Here is a 23946-nt window from a genome sequence, read left to right on the forward strand (position 1 = left end):
TTTGCAGTGTGAGGCAAGCACACAAATGAAAGGGCCTGGGATGTGGCACACAGGAGAAAACCTGTCCCCCAGGGAAAACATCCTGTTGGGAGGGATATTTGTTTTAAAGTCTGCTCTGCAGCCATCTCCTCTGACATTTTGGGAGATCCACTGGCCAGCTGTCCTGGCTCAGCCCTCCTCTTTCCCCTCAGACATCTCTGCTGCATCTCCCAGCAAGGGACAAAGCAGGATGGTTGCTGGTTGTCAGGAACCCTGGAAGAGTGTGGATTACAACCTGACTTTAACACTGAAACAGCTGCTGGTTTGAATTTGGACTGACATCCAAGGTGTGGGTACCTCTGCTCATGCCACTTTGGTACCTCAGGCTTTCCCAAGGGGAGCTTTAGCTGTGTTGTGAGGTGGGAGAGCAAGGAACAGGGTCCAGCAAGCAGCCCTGCGTTTGGAGGTTTCTTTCATAAACCATCATGTCTGTTTGATTTTGAAGTCTGCACTAGTGCTGCCAAGTCTGGTGAGTGCTGTAAGCCAGCCTTTAATCAGCCTGTGCGTATTTTAAGAATTGTGCCGACTGTTCCTGCCTCAGAGATACCTGGAGATTTGGTCGAGAGAAGCCTGTCCTAGTTTCTCAGGGTAGCCAGCAAGGCGTGCTCATTTCCCAATTTAACATGAGCCTCCTCAGTCTTATTTTTCAAAGCATGTTCTTTGAAAGATTGCAAAGCTCCAAGCAACCAGTTAATGCATGGGGGAAGAGAGAAGACATAGTGTAACAGAGTGATAATTCCTGCAATTAGAAGTATATTAATAACTGCACTTGGGCCGTGGATGGAGTACAGCAGGGTGGGGTTCTGGAAGGAGAGCCATCCTTGCTGCAGAGAGGGCAGCTCCCTTGTCTGCAGCTCTTTGGTTCTAGATGTGCAGTGCTGGAGGCAGCATCCAGCAGCCTCGTGCAGGACTGGCAGGGTTCCCAATGAAGACAAGGCTTAATGGGGTAAAATCATGGCAAGGAAGTGTTGGGTTTAATCATCTGCATATCAGAAATTAGTTAGGCTGGGGGGTTTTGTATGTGTCACACAATGGGTGTGATGGGAAAAGTGAGTATAAAAAGGTTGATGGATCTGTCCACACAACCCTCTAGATCTTGAGCAAGCCAGACAAGTGTGCCAGAGCCAGCTCATCTTAGTTAGACCCCTCTTGAGCTCTGACTTGGAAGTGCACAGGCTCTTTTCCCATGTGCCCAGATCCCTGTGAAACAAGTTCTTGTCAAAGCAGGCACCCAACTTCCAGCAGAAGCATATTTGATAATGAGGCTCTTGGACAATGAGGTGGTGTTCCCAGCATCACACTACCATCAAAATATGCAAAAAGTATCTTGCAGAATGTCTTGGGTTACAACTCCAAACTAAGACACAGAAGTAAAAGTATTCCATTCTGGAAAAGCACTTCAGAGACAATCCATTAGCGCTTTATTTTCACCAATCTAATTGGAATTCCCAACTACTTTATTTATTTTTTTCTGCTGTCATCTGAAACTGTAAGCAAATTTTCTGTATTGTCCATACTGTGAACTGTCACCTATTGGTAGGAATCCTCTGAGAAGGGTCCTTTCTCTGTCTGCCTTGTGTGTGTGTAGGTGAAGTGGATAGAACTTATTCAGGATGTCTGCAATAAGTCATCTCATTCTAATACAGGATCTCACCTGAGGCCAGTTCTTACTTATTATTTCTATTTCAGAGCACCTCAAGACACACATCAGTTCATGAAACAACATAAAGCAAAGCTGGAGGCTGTGCCAAATAGTTCATAACCATGGAGGAAAACTTGGCAGAGGAGCAGAGAAAGGAAGGGAGGAATCAATGCTAAAACATGTGTCTGAGTGGTTTTGATGTGTTTGTTTCATGTTAGCTTACTTAGATGTTGTCAGCTGTTGTTAAGTTTTGTTCACCTAACAGCAAAGATGGTATTAATGGTATTGATGAAAACAGACACAGTACGGGAAAAGAGCATTTACTGAATTTAGAAGTTGATCCAGATGCCCTTTCACTGTTAGATGGATTTTATTATAAAAAATCTACCTTTTTGATTTGGAGTCACCCAACAAAACCAGTCCTTGGCTCAGATGGATCTTTGACTTAAGTTCTGACATTCCCTTTTTCTTCTTTTTAAACTAAAAAAACCCTTAACTTTAAAAAAAATTATACAGTATTTGCAGAATCAATAGAAAAGCTGACCCAGATAAAAGTGCGCAAAAATTGGTTTCATGCCCTAGAACTTTTCCTGCATGCTTTTTGATGCAATGTATCTGATCCTTCAAAAAGGAGGTAACATACAGTGATCTCAGTAGCTTTGAAGAATTGTTCTGGAAGAATAACAAGGAGTACTGGAGAAGGGGGTGTGCACTTGTCTGATTTTCTCCCCCTCATTAAGTATATCATGAGACAGAAGAAATTCAATGTCGTGTTGCTGGTTATGTGGAAGGATAAGATACATTTTCTACAAAATCTGATTTTTTTCTGATTTTTAAAAGGTGAAAGTGCATTTCTCCTGAACAGTCTTCACAGCAGGACGCGAATTGCATTTTATCTCCTTGGAGTGGCAAAGGTCTATCCAAGCAGTAGCAGGATTCTCTCTCAGAAATGTAATTATATCTTCAATCCTGAGTGGGGTAGAAAGCTGTAAAAAGTATCTGGGGCTCCAGATGTATTCCAGTAGAATGACAGAATCATAGAGTGGTTTGGGTTGGAAGGGACCTTAGTGATCATCTCATCCCAACTCCCCAGCCATGGGCAGGGACAGCTCCCACTAGACCAGGCTGCTGAGAGTCTTGTCCAGCCTGGCCTTAAACACTTCCCAGGATGGGGCATCCATGGCTTCTCTGAGCAACCTGTGAGTGTCCCACCACCCTCACAGAAATGAATTTCTTCATAATATCTAATCTAAACCTATTCTCCTTCAATCTGTACCCATTCTCCCTTGTCCTGGCACTGCATGCCTTGTAAATGTTTGTGACCCATCTTTCCTAAGTTCTCTTCGGGTACTGGAAGGCTGCAGCAGTTAGTTCACCCTGAAGCCTTCTCCTCTCCAATCTGAACAATCCCAATTTTCTCATCCTTTCCTCATAGGGGAGGTGCTCTATCCTTCCAATCATCTTTATGACATCCCTGGACTCGCTCCAACAGGTTGATGACCTTCCTGTGTCGAGGACCCCAGAGCTGGACACAGCCCTGCAGGTGGGGTCTCAGCAGAGCAGAGCAGAATGGCAGAATCACTCTCCTCAACCTGCTGCCCGTGGGGCTTTTGATGAAACCCAGGATGTTTGTCTTTGAGCTGCAAACACACCTTGCTGGGTCATGCCCAGCCTCTCATCCAGCAGCACCCCAGGTCTCAGCAGGGCTGCTCTTGTTCTGTTCATCCCCCAGCCTGGATTGATACCGGGGGTGCCCCGACCCAGGGGCAGCATCTTGCACTTGGTCTTGTTAAACCTCATGAGATTCCCATGGGCCCACTTCTCAAACTAAGGCAGATCCAAACCTTAATTTTATTCCAATACCGCACTTAGATCTGGAGGAATCACACATTCAGTGAACCTCTGTTGCTTTGGTTTCCAAAAACATCTCAGGCTGTTCAGGGCTGTGTACCCAGACACAAAACAAATTAGTATTCAATACAGACACCAGTGCAATAAAGGAGATAAATTGATAGGATAAATTTGTGGGACAGCAAGACTGACAGGCTGTAGGAGAGTTTCATTCCATCCCTTTGTATTCTTGGCCTTAAAAGTTAAAGTCTGGCTGGAGGGGAAGGATGGGCCCAAAGTTACTGATTCTTAACAGAATGAGCAGACACATTGCCCGGGCTGTGTTGACTATCCCCAGGATAGGGAGAAAAGGCCACAAAAGCAACTGCTTTGTGGGGATTTCCACAACTCTTCCCAGTCCTTGGGGTCAGTCACTTTTTTTGATGTCTCAGTGTATGCAGACTTTCCTCTTTTGGCTCCATTTACTGGAGTGTGGGGAAACTGAAGAGACAGGGCTGGGGCTGTGCAGCTGGGAGAAGAGCAGTGGGCAGCAACATGCCCTGGGAGATGCTCCCACCAAACAGGAGCTCCAGGAGTTTGCAGTGAGGACAGCAGCTGAAGCTCAGGACCAAGCAGGAACCTACAGCAACATATAAGGGACTCTGGGCAACCTTTCCTGTGGTCTGTTTGTGGCTCTGGGATTACTTGTAGCTGACCCAGATACCTCTCGCTGAACTTTCCAGGTACAGGGACATGGACACTCTACTGAAAACAGGATACTCAATAACACTTAACAGTGCTGGTCTTCATGAAGAAATGAAGCACAATCATAATTATTTGAGAGGAATGAAGTGATCTTTTTTCTTTATGTTTATATCCTGTGCTCATTTTGTTTCTTGCACCACTTTTGCACCAATGGCTGCTGTGTTTAGCAAGAATTTGCACATCGATGCTTACAGCCAAAAAGTAGGAATGGTCCTAACAGCTGGAAAAGGGAAACCCCTTCCTCTTGTATTTATTTTTATGGCAGCAAAATGTAGTCACTGTCTGGTCTTGATCAGTCATGGTTTTTTCCCTTTTGTTTGTTTTTTTTTCTCTCTTTTCAGCTTGAGGGTTGAGGGAAACAAAAGAGGGAATGAATAAAGAGCAAGGGAAAAGAGTGATTGCTGCCGGGCTCTGTCATGTGGTGAGGAAATCAGGCTGAAACTGGAGAGACCAGGCCAGACCTGACAGTCATACTGGGAGGCCTTGAATTGTGTCACAGACAGTGGAGCTGAACAGTGACAATAGCTGGTGATGTTTCTGGCTGCAGTCTAGCATCCATATGTGAGCTTGTGCTGATGGGTTGCTGCTCACAACACTTTCCTCACCTGCCTGCTCTTACGGCAACCTCGAATGGTGACCCCTGTCCTTCCCAAATCTGTTTAGACCATGGGGACTGATGTGGGGCAGGATGTTTTTCTGTTGTGTTCACTTCAGTTCTCTCTCTGCTTTTTTTCCTACTCTTAACACTGCTTATTATGAGTTTGGGTATTTGGTGGATAGTGGAAGGAGCGTTGATTTTTGGTTTTGTCCCCAGTGTACAACTTACATAACGTATCTCCATCAAATTTTTATGATACCTGGATGGATCTGGACACAGGGACTGCAGCACTACAGGCATGGGGAAGAGTGGCTGGAAGGTTGCTCAGAGGAAACGACCTGAGGATGCTGGTCAGCAGTGGCTGAACATGAGGCCAGCTGTGTCCAGATGGCCAAGAAGGCCAATGGCATCCTGGCCTGGATCAGAAACTGTGTGGCCAGCAGGACCAGGGCAGGGATTGTCCCCTGTGCTGGGTAATGGTGAGGCCACACCTGGAGTGCTGTGTCCATTTCTGGGCCCCTCAACTTGAAGGACATTGAGGGGCTGGAGCACATCCAGGGAAGGGCAAAGGAGCTGGGGAAGGGTCTGGAGCACGAGTCTGCTGAGGAGCAGCTGAGGGAGCTGGGGGTTTTTATCCTGGAGAAAAGGAGGCTCAGGGGAGACCTTGTCACTCTCTACAGCTCCCTGGAAGGAAGCTGGAGCCAGGTGGGGGTGGTCTCTTCTCCCAGGTAACAAGGGACAGGATGAGAGGAAATGGCCTCAAGTTGCACCAGGGGAGATTTAGATTGGATATTAGCAAACAGTTTTTCACAGGAAGGGTGGTCAGGCACTGGCAGAGGCTGTCCAGTGAAGTCACCATCCCTGGAGGCATTTAAAAGACATGTAGATGTGGTACTTAGGGAAGTGGTTTAGTGGTTAACTTGGCATAATGGTTCTTTCCAACATAAATGATTCTGTGACTATATAAGGGGACATCCCGTGGTGTTGAAAATTAATTAGCAGGTTAACAGTCCACAGCTTGGTTGTTTAAAAATGAAGAGTTATTGCTGTACATATGTTGGGCAGAAACAGTGTCCACCAACAGTGCAGCAAACAGTTCTCAATCACAGTCCTGGCAGAGGACGGGTCTGACAACTGTTTTCCATCACCTTTATTACTATGGGCATTTAGGTAGCTAACAGAGGGTGACAGTCTGAAATGCAAGGGTTAAGAGGAAAAATGTGAAATAGTTTAACCTTACTAAAAGCCAAATAAATTAGTACTGAACTTTATCTTAGCCAGAACCCTACAGGACATCACTCTCTCTCTCCGGCTGAATTTTCTTAGGCGATCAAACATTCTTCTCCTTGCTCTAAACCCCTTGCTGCCAATTTAAAATAGTACAACACTGAGATTTCTCACCCTTCAAGAAAACACTTTGATTTGTTGAAGGAAGTTAGGAACAGTTAAGGAGATAGGAAAGAAAGTAATATACCTTTCTCTGTGCTGACATCTGCAACTGGGGGATGTGTTGAAAAGTAAATATAATCGGCTTTGAGCAATGCTCTCCCATTCCCTTTCATTCTGGTTCAGTGCTCTGGTTCCCAATGAACTAGACTTAGTGTTGGGAAGTGAGGTGCAGAAAGGCTGTAGGACCTCAGTGAGGAAGTGGGTGTCATCTCCCCATGCTGGGACTGTGGGGTTAATGTTGTTGTGTGTTTCTAAATTTTTCAAGAGCGCACCGAGGTTAGAAGCAGCAGGATCGCTGTCTGTCTGTCTGTCCAGTGCCAGGGAAGCCAGCCCCTCTCTCACCTTGTAGCCAAGGAACTGCAGCTGCTGCCAGCAGCCACAGCACTTCTTACCAGCTTCAGGTGAGACCATGGAAGGTCACAGCCTGGCCCTGAGCAGCCTGTGCTGAGGATTTGGAGCAGTCAGGTGAGGGTGGCCTCCGTGGCTCCCCAGGCTGCCTGGCTCAGCCATCCTCTCCTCTTGAGTATCACACTCCTGCTTCTCCCTAGAGGAATACGAGATTGGTTTCAACCTGGCACAGAGCATGTTTTCTGAAATCTTCTAAATCTCTAAGTGAGAAGGAATAGTTTCTGGGGCAGTGCTGCACAGTGAAAATGACACCTAATTTGGTTTTTGATCATATTTACTCTTTATTTTGTGGTTATTTTCCTTTTGCTTGTTTTTATGTTTTTTAATATTTCCAAAAGCAGCTGGTAATACCAAGAAGGCATTGTAAAGAGGGGTTTGGTCTGTTCCTGTAGTTCATAGAAATCTTTCTGGAGGTAGTTAAGGCTGGAAAGCTGCAGCATGGTGCAGCCTTGGATTGACTGTCTGGGGCAGCTTCTGCTCACAGATCCCTGAGAATTGTGCAGCATGGATAAGGACCTTGTGTGAGTGGTAGTCACAGCAATGAGTGGAGAAGAGGGGCCTCCTACTCTGTGTTTTCCAGGTCAGACCAGTGGTTTTCCAGGGGAGCTCAGGGGCTGCCAGCAGCAGCTGCTGTGGGGTGGAAATACCCCTCTGTCTTTAAGCTTTGTTCAAAAGGCTGGAGAAGGACGGCTGAGTGCCAAGTGGGACAGGGATGAGACCTCTGGGGATGGATGGAGTGCTGTGGGAGATAACCTGTCCAAGCATCACTGTCTGCCCAGTGTGTGTGCACTTACTCAGAGACCTCAGAGCACTCTGTGGGCTTTTAGTGCCTTTTTCACTGCATATTTAGGGGTTTGATGTAAACTTTCAGTTGTATTTTGTCTGTCTAGGGATGGGGCAGGGATGGGTTAATTTTAATAGCTTCACAACAAGGTGTTGAAGGCAAGGATGCTCAGGAGCATGTTAGTCCGTGGTGCTGTGGTCTGCCAGGTTTGGTGAATGTTTAACGAGGGCTGGACCAGCAGCCAGCCAGGAGCTGTTGGGGCTCCCGGGATCTGTTGGGATTACTGCGATTTTCAGTGTGTGGAGACAGACGACTTTCAAGAACATTTGTATCTGCTAATCATGGTGTAATAACAGTCTGCAGTCGAGAGGCTGCAAACCCCCCATTTCCAGCACAGCTGTGCACATTTAATTCCACAGAAGGCATTGCTAGTCTGCTGTTAGAAGTAATTCAGATCACTAAGGTGGTAATTTTGATCATGGTGTTTTTTAGGGAAATATAGGTGTAAGCCACACTGAAAAGTTAATAAATGCCCAGTATAATACAAACACCAGGAGTGGGGAGCAGGGACATGGTGGGTGGCTGCCAGTGCCCCAGCCTGCATCCTGGGCTTGTTGTGTTCCTGCCTCGCTGAACCACCAGCAAAGGAAAGCAACATCCTGGGCACATTAGCTTAGTGAAGGAATTTTTTCCTGACCTACTGCCTGTACCACCAAGTGGGGGCATTGGAGAAGTCAGGGCATTTGGTGGATCAGCAGTGCTGTGGGGAAAGCACCAAAGCTGGTGGAGATGAGAGCTGGCATGACCTGCTCCATGGGGATGCTTTTGGCTGACCCCAGGATTTAAACCACCAAATCTTCAGGAAAAGAACTCAAGAAGAGTGTGGGGTTTATTTTCCTTCATCTCAAGCACAGCTTGGGAAGGCAAGTGCTTTCAGGGCCTCCAATTCAGTTTCTTTCTGTAAAATATGCTTTTGCAAAATTGATAATTTCTGTAGGTTGAGAGAGTCTCAAAGGAACTTTTCTGTCAAGCATCTTAAAAGTACCATTATTTCTCTTCCCTGTTGTAACAGCAGTTTGAGATTTGCCTTTTAGCTCTCTGAAGATATCTCTACAATCTCTCTTTTTTGTAAAAAACTCCATGATGAATAAAGCAAAATAATCCCATTTTCAGGTGGTTTGTGCTGTAGTTTGGGTTGCAGAAACCATGTGGAGTGCTGGTGTTTATAAAGTATGTAAAAGCCTTTTTGTTTATTTTGTTTTGTTTTGCCATGAGATGTTTTTTTGGAAAGAATGTAGAATGACGAAGCAGCTGGTGGCTGAGTCTCCTGCTCAGTGTGCAGAGAATGAAGATTGGCTGGGATAGCTGGAGTTATTCACTGCATGCTGTGGGCCATGTAAACACACAAACAGGCAATTCCTGTCAGCCAGGAGGTGTGTGGTAACTCAGAAAGCCCCATTAACTGTTCTGTGAGTGTGCTCACCATGACACCACACGGGAGCCAGCAGGTAGAGATCACCCCAGCTCTTGTCCATTACCCTGTGGGCACAGCTCATGGGGGTGAAATGATGGTGGCTCTGTGAATACCAGAGGGATGGTCTGGTCTGAATTTGCCTGATCCCAGCGTTGTGATGCGTTTCAGGGAAGTGGTGTTTTCATGGCAAGGAAAGCTGCTTCTCCTGCCTTGTGCTGCCTTGGAATAAGCATGTCCCCATGGGAGGCTGCTCAAGAGCTGCCTGCAGCAGGGATGCTCAAGACAAACAAACTCAGGCAAGAGTTTTCAGTAGTAATTACCCACCTGTTGAAAAAAGTTGGTGTTTCTATATGAAACATGTTTGTGACTCCTTCATTTCACTGTTGCCTAACTCCAAGCATTCAAAGGCAGTAGCAAATCTCCCAGAACTGTGAAATAGTTTGAAAGATTTGAAATATGTATGTGTGTATATATATATACACACATATATTACCAACTTGGTTTTGAGCTGTTATATTGAAACCAAACCATATTCTCATAGCCACGAGGGGCAGAAACTTTTTGCATACTTTCTGAAAAGGATAGTGCAGCACAATTACAACAGCAAGGGATTGGATGTATAACCCTGAAGATTTCTTTCTGCTTTATATTTCTAAAGCATGTGGAAGAGATCCTTGCAGAAGCTTCACCAGCTGGGTCTTTAGGAGAAGTACCAAAAATTGTGAGGGTCAGTATACAGTCCCAAGAAGCAACAGCACCATATACATATGTATTTTACTTTATTTTACATAACATTCTAAGCAGAGGTTTGAGATTGAATAAGGACAGGGCTGTGTTGCACTGTAGGTGATTTTATTGTTCTTTAGAAGTATTTTATTCATAAGGTTTGGATTTAGTTCTGTTGGCAAGCTGTAGGGTCACTTTTGTGTGTTGGACACAGCACTGAAGAAGCAGGATTTCAGATAGCAGTTCTGGTAAAATATAACCAGACTAAACCCATTAAATACAGAAACAGCTTCATCCTAAGCCTATCATGTGAGAATGGAGAATTTGACCCAAAAGAGGGAGGAAGAGCAGCAGAAGGTGGCCTGCTGGGTCCCAAAGTGTTGGAGGTATAAATAGCACAAAATCTGCAGCTATCTCATGTGTTTTATTTCTCTTTTACAATTCAGTGAAACTAGCATTTTTTTTGCCTTACTCTTAGATGGAGCAAAGCAGGAAGCAGTTCCCCTTTTATCTGTGAATAAACATGCAGCTTTTTCTAGCCTAAGCTCTTAAAATACGGTTATGGTTGTGTAATAGCTTCTGGCTTCCCAGCTCCTCCACTAGCCAGTGTGTTCTGTCAGGAAATCAAGTCATATCTTCCTTTGGAAAGATTAAAAAAAAAAAAAAATCAACCTAACCTGCTGGGAAGCAGCAAAAGACTCCAAGTGATTTCTTTTGGTTTTGTCAACCGACCTTCCTCGAGCCAGATAACAGGAGTCTGGAGTTTCAAACCCAAATACTTCAGCTTGAGCTGAAAGTGCAGGTTGTGCTCACAGCCCTGCTGAAGCAATCAATAAGCTTCTGCCTCTTCCTGGGGGGCTTGTGGAGTGGTTTTCTGATTGTATTTCTTTTACTCAGAGCAGTCCCTTGGCTGTTTATTATCTCTTTAGCCATTCTTGCAGACCTGCAGGCACAGTGTTTTTTAGGTGTGTATACAGCCACTGCCAAAGGGGAATATTTTTCTATTCAGTTCTGCTCTTGCAGCTGCTGAAGCTAAACCTTCCTCTCCTGTTTTTTTAGGAAAAAAAAAAAAAAAAAGCAAAAATGAGGAAAGCCAGCTTTAGCTTTGGGAGACAGCAGGTGATTGAGTCTCTTTGAGGAGGAGAAGGAAAATTCTGATGGCATTTTGTAGGAGTTCCCAATAGCCAGCGAGTTTATTCTGGAACGTGGCAGCTGCAGCAGATGTTTTGTGGGTATTTCCAGTGCAAACCACATTGGTGGCATCTTAGGACATCAATGTGAGTGCTCCCCATGCTCTGCTTGGCCTAAGAAATGTGAATTTTTTTCTCCCCCCAAGAGGCTCCCATGGTTCATAATATTACTGTAAAAGGGCTGGAGGACCAAATCATTCAAATGGTTTGTCAGTGATAGTCAATGGAAAAGGGAATTGCTGGAATTCCTGCTGGCATTCCTGGTGCTGGTGAAAAAACTAAATTACCAGTCATAAAGAGAAAGGGATGGCAGCTATTTTCTTCTCTTTTATTTTTCTCCCTGACTTACATGTTTTTTTTCTACTTCTGTAGGTATCAGAAGTACTGCTCACCTTCCAAGAGATTCCCAGGATGTAAGAAATTAAGTGCTGTGAGTGAGTAGCTTTTTATTTCTATTTTCCTTTATATAAGAAATCCAAGTTTGCCCAAATAGAAGGACAATCTCCTAATTTTTTTCTTTTTTCAATAAATGTTTACAGCAAGCAAATCTGGTCTTTTGGAACCAGTTGACACCTCTTTGCAACCCACAAAATAAAGTCAGCATTGTATTAGCACATAGGCTGAATAATTATCTCACTGCAGATATAAACCACATGAATGCATTTAACTGAGAATATGGTCAGCAGACTGGACCATTAGCACCATCTGAAGCTTGTTTGTTGTTTCCAAGCTTTACCAGCTATGGAAAGACAGAATCTTGCTGAACAGTTGAGGCATTCCTTGGGAAGTGAGCTTGCATCTTTTGCAAGGGAAAAAGAGCACAGATTGGCTGTGAGGTTGTTTTTGTGTGTATGGACAACACCCCAGCCTTGTCATCACAGCAGGAAACTATCCAATATTTGGGTCTTCCCTGATGTGATAAAATAGCTTTGAAGGAAATTTTATATCACAGGAGACACCTGCACACTTGCTTCAAAGCAGCTTAGCCAAGAGTTTCTGTATGTATTAAAAAAAATTGAAAATTAATACATTTGAAGAGCACCTGCCCTACAGCCTTTCCCTATGCATTGTTAAAGGGTGTGGGCTGGGGTTTCCCAGCAGCTGTGGCTAGTCTGCAGCCCTCCAGGTGGGCCAGCCAGTGCTGCTCTAAAGGAACTTCAGGAAGTCCTGGTTGCAGCCTTTGGCTGTGTGCCTGGCACAGTGTGGCTCCTGAGGTGGTTTTTCTGCTCTGCTGTGAGGCTGGATAACAGGGCTCAAATTTGGATGCTGTTGCTCTGGCCTTTATTGCTTTCTGTAAGTAAACTTTATTATCAGAAGGGTTGAATAAGGATTTTTTTGAGGATTTTATAATCAGCTCAGCTCCTGTCCTGTTTTTACCCTGTTTTGTGGTGATGGCAATCTGTGGTTACTTGGACATCAGCAGAGTTTTGTTTCTATTTTCATTTCAGTGGCTTAAGCCTGTTTTCTGTTACAGCAACAAAAATCTATTTGGGCTAGAGCAGAATAAAGCCCCAAATTGAAATCAGCCTAAAGGACTAAAACTGAGTCCATCCATGTTTAGTAAAGGTGTGGTAAAAATTCCCTAATAAACACCTATTATGTATTCAGAAACTGGTAAGCAAGAAAATTGAATCCTTCTTTCAGCCTCTTGTGAAGAATACTGGCAATGAGTGCGGTTACTGGAGGAAAAATGGATGTGAGATGATGACAGTGTTTTGTATTGATCTCCCTCAGTAAGGTCCATGGTTCATATTCTTCCTTTGAATCACAAATGTTTTCTTCTAACTCCTTGGTGTTTAGACTGTCACAGAAGATCTGCTAATTGAGCTGTGGGGCTTATTTTTTGTGAATCACTTACAAAGCACTGCACAGGGTGGGCTCTGGCCTCTGTTTTTTTTATGGCTGTGTTGGCTTCAGAGTGACGAATAGATACCAATTTAAGTGAAGAAAATTCAGCAGAAGTATGCCACATGTATAAATTATGTCTCTCAAAGTATATCCACAGCCTAGGAAAGCGCTTTGCTTATCTCAAAACCAAAACTTGATTGTTTCTCTGTTAGGTAGGCAGTGTTGAAATCTGGGAAGCATTTTCTCAGGACCTAATGAATCTTTGTCCTAATGTACCCTTGTGATGGTTGGTTCCACAAAGAGGTTGAACATGAGGACCTGCTCCTGCTCTTCAGAGGAGAACTTGCTGGTCCCATGTAGATGTGTCATTAAATCAAAACAGCAGTGCAGATACAGGCATGTAATCCACAGGTGCCTCTGAGACCTTATAGCTGTGTTAGAGGATGAGGGATAAAGCCAAGAGCAGCCTCCTTGGAAGCTCCCCAGGGAACTGGTGTGTGGTCTCAGATGGCTCTGAAATTATTGCAGCAGGATACAGTCACAGCTCAGCAATGAAAGGAGACTGGAAGTTCCTATTTACCTGTCTTCTCTTTGCCTCTCTTCTCTGGCTGCATGACAGGAACTGGGGAGCATGAGGTGGGACAGTGCTGACTGACAAACTCACCTCTTGCTCAGAAGGTCAGGAAAACCCAGAGCTAGAAGAATTCAGCTCCTCTGTCTGCCCTCTCTCTTCTTGCAGTATTGCCCTGCAAAATGTTTCAGGGCTGAAAAGGCACAGCAGGTCTGGTGGGGGAGCAGGAAGGACAGAGACGCTATCATTTGGGCAAAAGTAGCTTGGAATAATTCACTTATGTCAAGGCTAATGGATGTGTAACTTGAAAAAAATATACTTGTTACAGTAAACTGTTCTCTTATCAGATGAGATTTAGATGGATTTGGGGTTATTTTTGCTTCTTGGATGTTGAACAGTGAAATTGCAAATATTTTCTGCAGAGAAAATGATAACAGCGTGTCTTAGGGATGCCAGAGGTATGAACAGAAAAGGCTTTGCCAAATGCAGCAGTGGTGCTGCCTCCTTGCTTTTACATGGGGCAAGAGATTGGGCTCTAGGTGTGGCAACCCTGAAACTGTCACTTGTCACCAGCAAAGCCACCTCTCCAAGCAGTGCACTCCTCACAAAATCAATGCTCATTCTCCCAGTGCTCGATGAGGCAACTGCCTGGAAATTTTGGACAGACTTATTTTGAAAAAGTGGGTAAATACTGTTATAATTGAAGGATAAAAATGTGGAGGAGAAGTTGGTTGGAGAGCAGGAGAAGTTTAGTCAGGAGAGATGGGGCTTAGCCAAAAGCCTCCATTACAGTTCCAAGATGAGAAGGAGCAAGAGGATTTCATTCATGTAACTGCAAATGTGGAGTTCATGTCACAGTCTAAGGCAGATTTTCCCAAGAGTTGAGTGCTGCCTGGGCTTTGGTAAGGACAGGATAAGGACAGGATTGCTTCTGCCTGGCTCCAGCAGCCCCAGTGTGCTGGTCCTTTGGGATCTTGCTCCATTCTTATTTTTGATACTGTCTCTTCTTTTTCTTTTCCATTAAGTATGATGTCACAAATGACATCAGTCCAATAACTGTTTGTGGTTGTCATAGTCACAGTCTGTGACACCCAAACAAAGCAGCAGGAAACTGAAGCTGGCATACAGATGCTGTAATATTCATCACATTCCTTTTGGTTAATAACTGCGGGGTTAGGTATTTATTTTCCATTGGGGAAAAAAGGGGGCTTAAAAGCAAACTATTGAGTCACTGAGGAGGAAGGTGGTTTCCAACTCCATCTGATCAGTGTAGCTGCACTTCTCCCTTCCAGTATTCTTCCCCTGAGGTAATATTGCTCTGGCCTCAACTGTTCAACTCCCTCTGCAATTGTTCCCATCACTTTGGACCATATGGTGATGGTCCTCATGGATAAGGCAAAGGGAGATATTCCACTGCCTCTAACACAAGCTGTGTCCCCAGGGCAGAGCCTCCCAGAGGCTGGGAGCAGGGCCAGCAGCAGCCACATGTCAGGCAGCTTTAACTGCTGGATGGCTGAGGCTTCCATTCTTGAGATGCATGGATAGAGTCTAGAAGTGTTGTTTCATCTTTTGAGGGCGTTAGATGTGATGGGGAGTGCTTGTTTGCCATTCTTTGTTTTGTTTCTTGAATCTGTAAAGTAAGCTTTTCTGGTTGAGCAGCAGAGGTTGTTTGTCCCTGCAAGGTTTAATCACTCCTTCAGTTTTGCACAGTTGGCCTAATAGTAGGAAGACACTTGCTACAAAAAATAATTCCAATAACGTAAAATAAATTACAGAAATAGATGTGATACGGGCACTGCATTTGCAAGACAAGCACTGGAGGCAGGTTGGTGGGGCTTGCTGGGAAGGACACCTCAGCCCCTCAGTGCTGCAGGCGTGTGGGGAGCCTTGCCACAACTTCCCCTTGCCCAGTGCCACCCCCTTTGTGCCCCCACAGGGATGTGCTGACCCTGGGACTCCAGCCTGGCTTCCCCAAAATATTTGGGCATGTGACTCCTGGGCTGAGCCCAGGTAACTCCCCAGTGCTGTGCTGGGAGCAGGGACATAGAGCAGAGTCTGGCTCTGGGTTCAGGCATTCGGTGCCGTGGCTCCTGCTGGTGCTTGCAGGGAGGTGCTCATTATATAATAGCTGGTGGTTGATTAATATGCTGTGAGTCAGAAGTGCCAGGGTATTTTAGCTTTCGCTAGTTGCTATGGAAACATTATTTTAACAAATAGCTTTTTAATATTTAATTAAAACTCAGCTTTTGGCAAGCTGGAGTAAGAACTATTACAATTACTACTACAAAGGGTTAGCAGTGAAGTGTATTCCAAAGCCACGGTTTTTTTTGGTTGAGCCTGTGTCATGTGTCCCCCACTCTGATCTGTCAGCTTCAAAAAATTTTGTAAAAAAGTAAAAAATCACTAATTTATTGGTTGTGAGAAATGTATTCTTGTTCCTAAGACACAAAGCAAATGTAATGCAAATCTGCAGCTACTCTTCACAATTGAAGGTTGTCACTTCTTTCAATGTACAGTGCCAAGGCAGCCCTGTAAGGATGAAGCAGTGTGATAGCATTTATTAATTGCTGCTGTATCACTGGCGTTCCTTCTCCTACTTCTGCCTCCTGAGTGAGCTCATTCTGGTTTTGTTTGCTTCGTGTTCCCTGTGTCAGGTTGGATGCTTTTCCTTGCCAGCTTGTGGAGGAGGCTGGTGCTGTGTCCGGATCAGGCTCTGGACAGATTCCTAGTCTTTTTTTAGGTGAGCTCCTCTGCTCCCTGATACCAAATGATTCTGCAACAGAGACAAATGAACAGAGAACTCAGTCTCCAGAGAAAAATAAATATTTAACAGCTCTTTGTAAATAACCTTTATTTATAGAACAGTTGCAGGTTCTATCATGCTTGGTAAATGGGGATGCTTTTTATGCAAAAATTCTGCCTTGAGGGACTCAGTGGATGCTTAATGTTGTCTGTGATATAATAATGAAATAAATGTGCTGCTCTCATGGGATTCCCTTCCAGCCCCTATTTCCTGTGATTAACTTCAGTATTGCACACTTCATCTCTATTCATGTCACATTCCTTAATATTGTAGTGAAACCTTGTTTGGAAGGTAACACCTTTATTTCCTGAGGGGAGGGGAAGGGTGTTGAGGGTTTTGGTTTATGCAGATGGCTCTGAGGTGTATGTACCTCCATCGTGTATCAGTGTGCTGGCTGGCCAAGACTTGGGCATTCATGAGCTCAGCCTCTCACTCTCTGAGAGTCTGGGATGGTGCTGTAATCCCATCCTATAAATGAGTGAGAGTAAACCTGGAGAGATGGATTAGGATGTGTTTCACCCCTGTAAGTTAAGCAGTTATTCTATAGTAGCTGTCTGATCACTTCAGCATCAGTTGAAAGACTGCACCATTTCCAGAGATGTTTCACCCTGCTTTAGGACAGATGGTTGAGGCAGGTCACAGCTTCAGAATTGTCCCTCTCCCCATTCAGCTCTGAGCAATGAACTAGATGGGGAAAAAGTAGACAAGAGGAATGCCACCCTGCCCAAAGATGACTTACACAGTTTCTGTAGGTGGTCTATAACAGTGTTCCAGGCTGCAGATGTCCTTGCTCATCACACAGTGTCAGGTGGCCCTTCAAAGCAGCACAGCTAATCTCTGCTACACCTTGCTCACAGCTGGGCATCTGGGACTTAACAGCTCAGAAGGATATGCAAAACCAGTCCACAGGCATGTAAACTAAGGTGCTAAAGATTTGTCTAAACCATTCTAGCAAGCCAGGAAGAGAGTTAAGGCTTTCCTTCCTATTTACACTGAAGGTGTGTTGTCATGACCAAAATTAGAGTGATAATAATATTGCTGCAGTAATACAGCAAGTAGTATGGGTGTGTTAGGCAGCTCTTTAAAAAAAATCCTTCTGAGTTGCATCCTATACTTCTTGCTGAGTTCTCTGATGTCTTTTTAAACCCCTCTGCTAACTGATGGCAACCTCCTCAAATCCAAAGGTGTTCCCAGGATATGGTGGGAGCTGTGATGGAAGCAGGGTCTGGGTGGATAGTGACAACCATGGTGCAGCACATGCTCACAGCCACCTGTTTCAGCTGCTGCTTCCTGAGAGGTCTGGGAAGGAATCCTTTTTATTTTCTACCACCAAGGACCTGATACACTGCAAAAACCAAATTTCAGTGTTTTCATAGCAAATGTGGGTCCCCGTGGGGCCAGCAGCCAGGACAGACTTTGCAGGGGAATGGTGGGAGGTCCTGCCAGGCTGGAGGGGCAGCATGGGGTGGGGACAGGCAGTGGCTGTTGTGGGGGAAGCTGACAAGCAGGTGGATGAAGCTGCCAGTAGCAGTGGAGTGGAGGAGGTGAGTGCTGCTGTGTTAGCAGATGTGATCAGGCTACCTCAGAGGGACAAGGGGGGCTGAGAGGTTTGAGCCAAATGCCCTGACCAAAGGGAACTTGTGGAACTGTTCCTTGGGAAGAGGTGGGAAGAGTTTGGTTGATGGTGACTGGCAGGGGTAGAGGGCTGAGCAGTAATTCTTTTGAATATCAAAAGGCAGTGGGTTAAGTAGCTGAAATGGAAATTGTTGCAAGAAGGTACAGAAATAACATTTCTACCTGAAATTTTCATCATATGGCCCAATTTTATAAAGGATGAAGGGAAAAGTGTTGCAGAATAGCAGTCCTGCTTGGGTTACATGCTAAGAGAAATGCCTCCAGGTTATGGGTGAGAGATGTGACTGATAGTGAAAATACTGACAGTAGAGCAGATGGGGGAGTGGGGAAGGTCAGGGCAGCTCTGCTGTCCTGAGCAGAGGTGGTGCAGAGGTGAGCAGTGGGCTGTTGGGGAGGGATGGCTGTGCCAGGAGTCTGTGGTGGAGCAGACCTGGTGCTGAGTGATTTGGGGGAGTCCTTGAATGCTCCTGGGTGCTGGGATGGGTGGCAAGTCTGGGAAGCTGTTCCCAAGGAGGGAAATTGGGATCATCAGGAGGGGGAAAAAGTAGATGATGGGAGCCTGTATTTCTGTTTGGGTAGATGTGCATGGGAGTTGTATTGGAAAAGCTGAAATGTGATTTATAAGGGGAAGTAAATGCTCAGACTGCTGTGAGAGAGTTTACCTGTCAGGTCCTTGGCTCAGCATCAACTAGTCAGCTTCCCTGTATGAGTGTAATGTGCTATACAGATTTTCAATTTACAGTAGTTTGGGACTTGCATGTAGTCTGGAGAGGTGTGACATGCACTAGGCAGGTCTGACTTTCCCACCCCTGAGGGTAAGGGTGGATCCAAGCTGACAGAAAGCCCTGTGTGGGAGTGAAGGGCATATTTTGCCCAAGTGAGTGCTCAGTGATACTGCAGTAGCAAGGACTTCCCCAAAATGAAGCCCCAAGGCTTGTGGGGTTTTGTTTTGGGCTTTTTTTAATGGGATTTGGGATTACAGACTTGCATTGCATTGCAAGTCTGTGATCTGTCACAAATCCCCACGTAACACAACATGGCTCTTCTCCCCTCGCTTAAACCCTCATTCCCTCCATTTAAAGCTAAACCAGGCTTTGCTAGCTTTCCTCTTCACTGGTTCCAGTGGATTTAAAAGGTTCACTGCTACTCCATGTCTCCCTGATAAGCAAGAACATCAAAGGAGAGAACTTGCAAGTGACAAAACTTGCAATGGACTTCCCTGGAGCTTTCCATCTCCACCTGTTCCAGATCTTACCTTTTTTTTCTTTTTTTTTTTTTTTTGCTACCATTAGTAGTTTTTGGTGGTGTTTTCTCAGGGGCTGCTCGCTCATGGAGATGTCTGTTGGAAATCAGGAGCACTTGGATGTGTGAGTCTGTGTATTGGAGAATGTGCTCCTGTCTCCTAACAATGCAGTGGGGTATTGCATGCTTCACATCAACAACAGTGGTATTTGTATGGGTGATTTGTGCTTAGTCCCAGTCTCCCTGTTAGTGGCATTAGGGTAGAGCATCCCACAGGCACTGAGCACGGGGCTGGTCACAGAGGTGGTCTCTGAGCTGACTCAGTTTTCATTGTTAACATTAGTTATGACTCAGGTATAAACAATCTGGCACGTTTCCTGTCTGCAGGTCTCCAAGTACACTTTGTTTGCGTGCCTCCAACCAGACTATTGCTGTGTTTGCCACGCTCTGAAATCCAGCCAGGCTTGCAAGAGATGAATCAAACCCTGCAGTGCTTGGGGCAGCTGCATTTCAGATGCTGCTGAGAGTGTGTGGGAAGGGGGAGGAGGGGGTTCAGTGCCCAGGAGGAGTGCCTGCTACAGGAGAGACTCAGGCTCTAGTGGGACAGGGAATGGCCTTGAATTTATTGTCTTTGTTATTAATATTGGACTAAATGTGTTTTATATTATATATTGTGTCTAGTGAGTATATCTTAGCTATTCTATAATATGTGAATACCAAGAGGAACTGGAGGGTTTTTTTAGCTCTTCTATATTGCATTCAGTGGATTCCCATCTTGATATGACTTTGCTCTCCTGTTCAGGTAATTTGGGAGTTGCACCCACAGCACCTGAGCTGGGACCGAAGCCCTTTCACCATGGTGGTTCCAGTGGGCTGAGGGGTGCCCTGCTTGCCTCCCTACACTCACACAGTCAGACCAGGCTTCCTTACCAGCTCAACCCAAGCTTTCCCACAGCAGAGTCTCAGATGTCTGGATTATTAAAATAATCATGGTGCAATAACAGAATAACAGCTTGAACTGGTGCCTCTGGAGGTGGGGCATCAAACAAAGGAATCCTTGGGCTCTTGCATCCCCACAGTCTATGTGCTTGAAAGTCTGGGCTCTTCCTGCTGAGTTTTTGGCTCCTGCTGTCTCTGAGTATTGGGTCACCTGGCTGCACATGGTCCTCGGTGCCCTTTGTTGTGCAAAGGGTCCCTGCCAGCTCTTGCCTCGGGCTCCCTCCACCGATTGTGTTCCTCAACATTTCCAGTGCTTTTACCTTCAGGAAAAGAGCCCTCTGAGTGGCCGTGGACAAACCATCCCTCTGATACTGGAGGAGTGCAGAGAAGAAGCAGCTTTATTCTTTGATCTTGCTGCTGCTGGAGTCAGTAGCAAAATTTCAGAGGACTTCAGTGAGCCAGGATCATCCCTCTAAAAATACTCCCAAGGGGGAAAGCTAAGGGAAAGCACTTGTGAGTAGGTGAGAAGCAGCCCTGTGTGCCTCTGGGGTGGAAGGGAGTACACCCTTACTAATAAGTGTTGCTTCTTTATGAATGTTTCTTTTGGCACACGTTATCAAAAGGAAAGAAATCTCTGCAGTGGTAGCATAGCACATAGGGCTGTCTGTGGCAGCAGTAAGTTTTGATCTGTTACTGTAGAAATTCTGCAACTTTTTTGTAAGAGAAGATCCAAAAGCACCTTCCTTTGCAGTCTGTGAAAATCTGAGTGTGCATTTTGTGTGTGTCATGAGGATCTCTGAACATCTCTTTCCAGCCAAGTCTGGCTGAGTAATTGTGTCATTTGGGCAAACTCTTGATGCATGCATACATTACCCTTGTGCTGTCCCTGACTGCCAGAGGTGGAAGTGGAAATCAGAGGTACACCCTGTGTGTTAAAAGCTTCCAGAGCCTGCCATGACTTTCATCACCTTTGGGGATTCCAAAGAGTGCTTTCAAGCACAGGAAGGAGACAGGGTAGGCTGGGGGTCAGGTTTGCATGTGGTGAGATGTGGCACCCTGGTGGTGGCATTGGCAGGCACCAGGGGATGGTGGTGCTCATCTCCTTTGCCAGCAGAGAACAGCTTCAGTGTGTCATTTAAGCCTGAAGCTAACCAGGAAAAAAAAAAGCAAAACCCTGTGCTCAGCCCCTGAAATGGCCCCACCAGCACTCTGCAGTTGTGATATATCTGGTACACACAAAGCTGTGCACTCAGGGACAGGATAAATGGAGAGAAGAGAGATGGTGACTTCCAAAAAGCTGCAGTGGTGGCAGAGGGGAAGGAAACAGTGATTTAGCTGCTCTTGGTAGAGGTGTAAGTGACTCCAGAGAGCATTTAAATAGCAAAACAAGTAGAGGTACTTTGAGGGTTTCATAAGCTAGTTGCAAAAGTAATAAATGTGAAAAAATCTCATTTATAAGGGTGGAGAGTTTCAAGGCTACATCTGTCAGCGGCATCCCAGGGTTAGGAGAGCCATTTGATCATTCTAGTATCTTTGTTTGCTTTAGGTTCATGGAGGCTTGGTTTCATACCTGTCTAGCACCTCCCTCTTCTTGTGCATCCATGCTCTCCTTGCCCAAAGGTGCTGGGTTCTGTGAGTGAAGGTTTATTGTCCCACTGCCAGGGATTGGGACCTCTCACTTAGCAAAAATTTTAAAAAAATAACTGCAACAAAGCAACGGTGGTGAATTACCCTTTCAAATCACAGTCCCTGCTTCTGATGCCTGGCTTCTGCCACACATCACTTGTCTGCCAGCAAACACACAGCTATGCCCATCAGGTGTCTGAGGCTAGTCATGGATAGATACCTGTTAACTGTGGCTTCTCCTCCTCAATCTGTGCACTGTGCTCTGGGATTTGTCAGGGGGATGGGGCACTGGGCTCAGGTGTAGTGTCCTCTTCCCTGGCTGCTGAAACACATCAGTAAATTTAGTGGTGGTAATGTCACTGTAATGAGCTCTGAGCAATGTGCAGCATCAACAGCACAACTCTGCAGTTTTCCAGAAGTTGTTTCTTACAGGACCCCTTCTCAATACCCTGAGCACTGAGGTGATGTACAAACTGGCTGCTGACTCAAGGTCTCCTTTAACACGTGCTGCTTTTGTATTGCTTTCAAATGCAGACTTCTGCAAGAAATGACATTTCAGGTGCATCAGCTCTTGCCTCATGCAGTGCATGTTTGTGGTCTCAGCTGGTCCTGGTGTAGTGTCCACTCAGGTGGAGGTTCCTGGGCTGCCCACTGAGTATGCCCAGATTTTGTGTCATCTCCACAACTGTGGAGCACCAGGTCTCTTGATGGGAGAAACCATCCTCTCCTGTTCTGTGCAGCCTCCTTGATTGCTGTTGGTTTGCTTTCCGGAGGACTCTAGCAGGATTAAACCAGACAACACTCTGTGCCTCTGCTCTTCCTCAAACACTCAGCCTTGAGAACTCTGAGAGGCAGGACAACCCCAAGTCACCTCACAGGAAACAGAGATGTTCAAAGAGTTCACATCATTAGCTGTATTTTCCTTTTTAGATACTCCCAAATCTGCTTGAGCCAAGGAGCCAGCTGTCCTGTTTGCTGGCCAGGGCATTCTGTAAAGATCTCCCTGGGTGTCCTGGGGCTTTCCCTGGCTCTTCCTGCTGGTGGGAACCTCAACTGGGATGGCAGCACAGCCCCAGATAATGCTGGAGATTTGAGTACAGAACACAAAGGAAAACTAGGTTGTGTCTGCTTTACAAAGGCTGGATTTTATTCTAGGCAATTGGAAACTGGGGGTGGGAGGGCTTTGTATTCCTGTGAGTGAATTAGGTGAGTTGGTATTTTGTGGGTTTGTTGGGTTTTTTTATTTGATCAAAAAGGTGGCTGACAGCATGGCTAGATCCATGCACGCTGCCAGTCTGTGCATCCTTCCCTGTGTGGGTTACTGGAGGTGCCTGGTGTTCCTCTGCTGCTCCTCATCCCCTTCTCCAAGACCCTCCTCATCAGAGGCTGGGTGCCACATTGCTCTGTGCACCTTCAACACAGCAGCTCTTGACCCCAAGTGAGCTGGGTTTTGTTGGAAATCCCAGAGGGTGGTCCTCCCTCTGCAAGGGTTGGTGTCCTTCTGCTGGACACCACTTGCTCTTTGCCCTCTGCAGGGTAGAAGCACACTCAGCTCATTGCCTGAAGGGTTTCAGCAAAATCTGTCTGGCTGCATGAGTTGAAATTTGTTTGGCTTAACCCTAAAACAAGTTTGCCTGTGTGGGGCTATTGTCAGAGACTGTAATGCTTGGTTGCTCCTGAGCCACTAATTGTAGAACATCTAGCTTCTTGCTCAAAATTGCTGTTTTTACCATAGTGTTAGCAGAGAGCTTTGAAGTATATTGACTGGTGAAGGCAGCAATATTTGACACTTTTATTTTTACCTTCAAAGCAATTTGCATCTAATAGTCCTCCTGACTCCCATGTTAGCAGGGACATGGTGTGTAAACTCTGTGGGACAAGCAGTGGGGCTTGTTTAGGTTTGTAGCAGTGACATTGTGATTGGAGAAAAACTTGATCTGGGTAAACCTTCTTGCCGTAGAAATCCTGCCTAGGAATCATACAGAGAAATGACTTTGCATGGATAACTCAAAAATGCTGGAGAAGTATTAGGAGTGGGATGATTTAGTGCAGTCAAACTGTATTTTCTCTTTCTCTAATTTATGTAAAGCAGTTTTATCTGTCTTGAGGGAGGGTGTGCTCTTTACTTGTTCAAAGTTCCAGAAATCTACATGGGAGATCTTAAAATTGGATGAGTACCATGTGAAGGCATTTCTGAGTTAAGTTGTAACCTGAAGCATAAGAAAAACTTTCTCTTAACTTGTTGTAGTAAATTATATTTTTAGTAAATGATGTTTGAACTAGTGTTGCAGGTCATTAAATATATGGTGAATCACATCTGACAGATGTGCCAAAAGGAGTCTGAGATAATGTGACCAAAATGTCATACAGTAACGAT

At 45.4% G+C, this 23946-nt stretch overlaps 1 protein-coding gene across 6 annotated transcripts in view; it reads left to right on the forward strand.

The window, feature by feature from the left end:
* The window catches only part of ZHX2 (zinc fingers and homeoboxes 2), a 72891-nt gene that overhangs the window by 20071 nt on the left and 28874 nt on the right, over positions 1 to 23946 (forward strand). The window contains exons 1-2 of one of the 6 annotated variants that reach the window (XM_033058528.1): positions 5494 to 6724; positions 11278 to 11339. The exons of 1 other annotated variant lie outside the window; for it this stretch is intronic. The gene's annotated coding sequence lies outside the window, so the exon portion shown is untranslated. Of the gene's footprint in view, positions 1 to 5493; positions 6725 to 9305; positions 9717 to 10816; positions 10835 to 11277; positions 11340 to 23946 lie in introns of those variants that run through there. 4 more of the 6 variants (XM_033058537.2, XM_033058554.1, XM_033058519.1 and 1 more) reach the window with 4 other exon arrangements.

This window comes from Catharus ustulatus, chromosome 1, assembly GCF_009819885.2.
Source record: "Catharus ustulatus isolate bCatUst1 chromosome 1, bCatUst1.pri.v2, whole genome shotgun sequence".
Taxonomy (NCBI): Eukaryota; Metazoa; Chordata; class Aves; order Passeriformes; family Turdidae; genus Catharus; species Catharus ustulatus.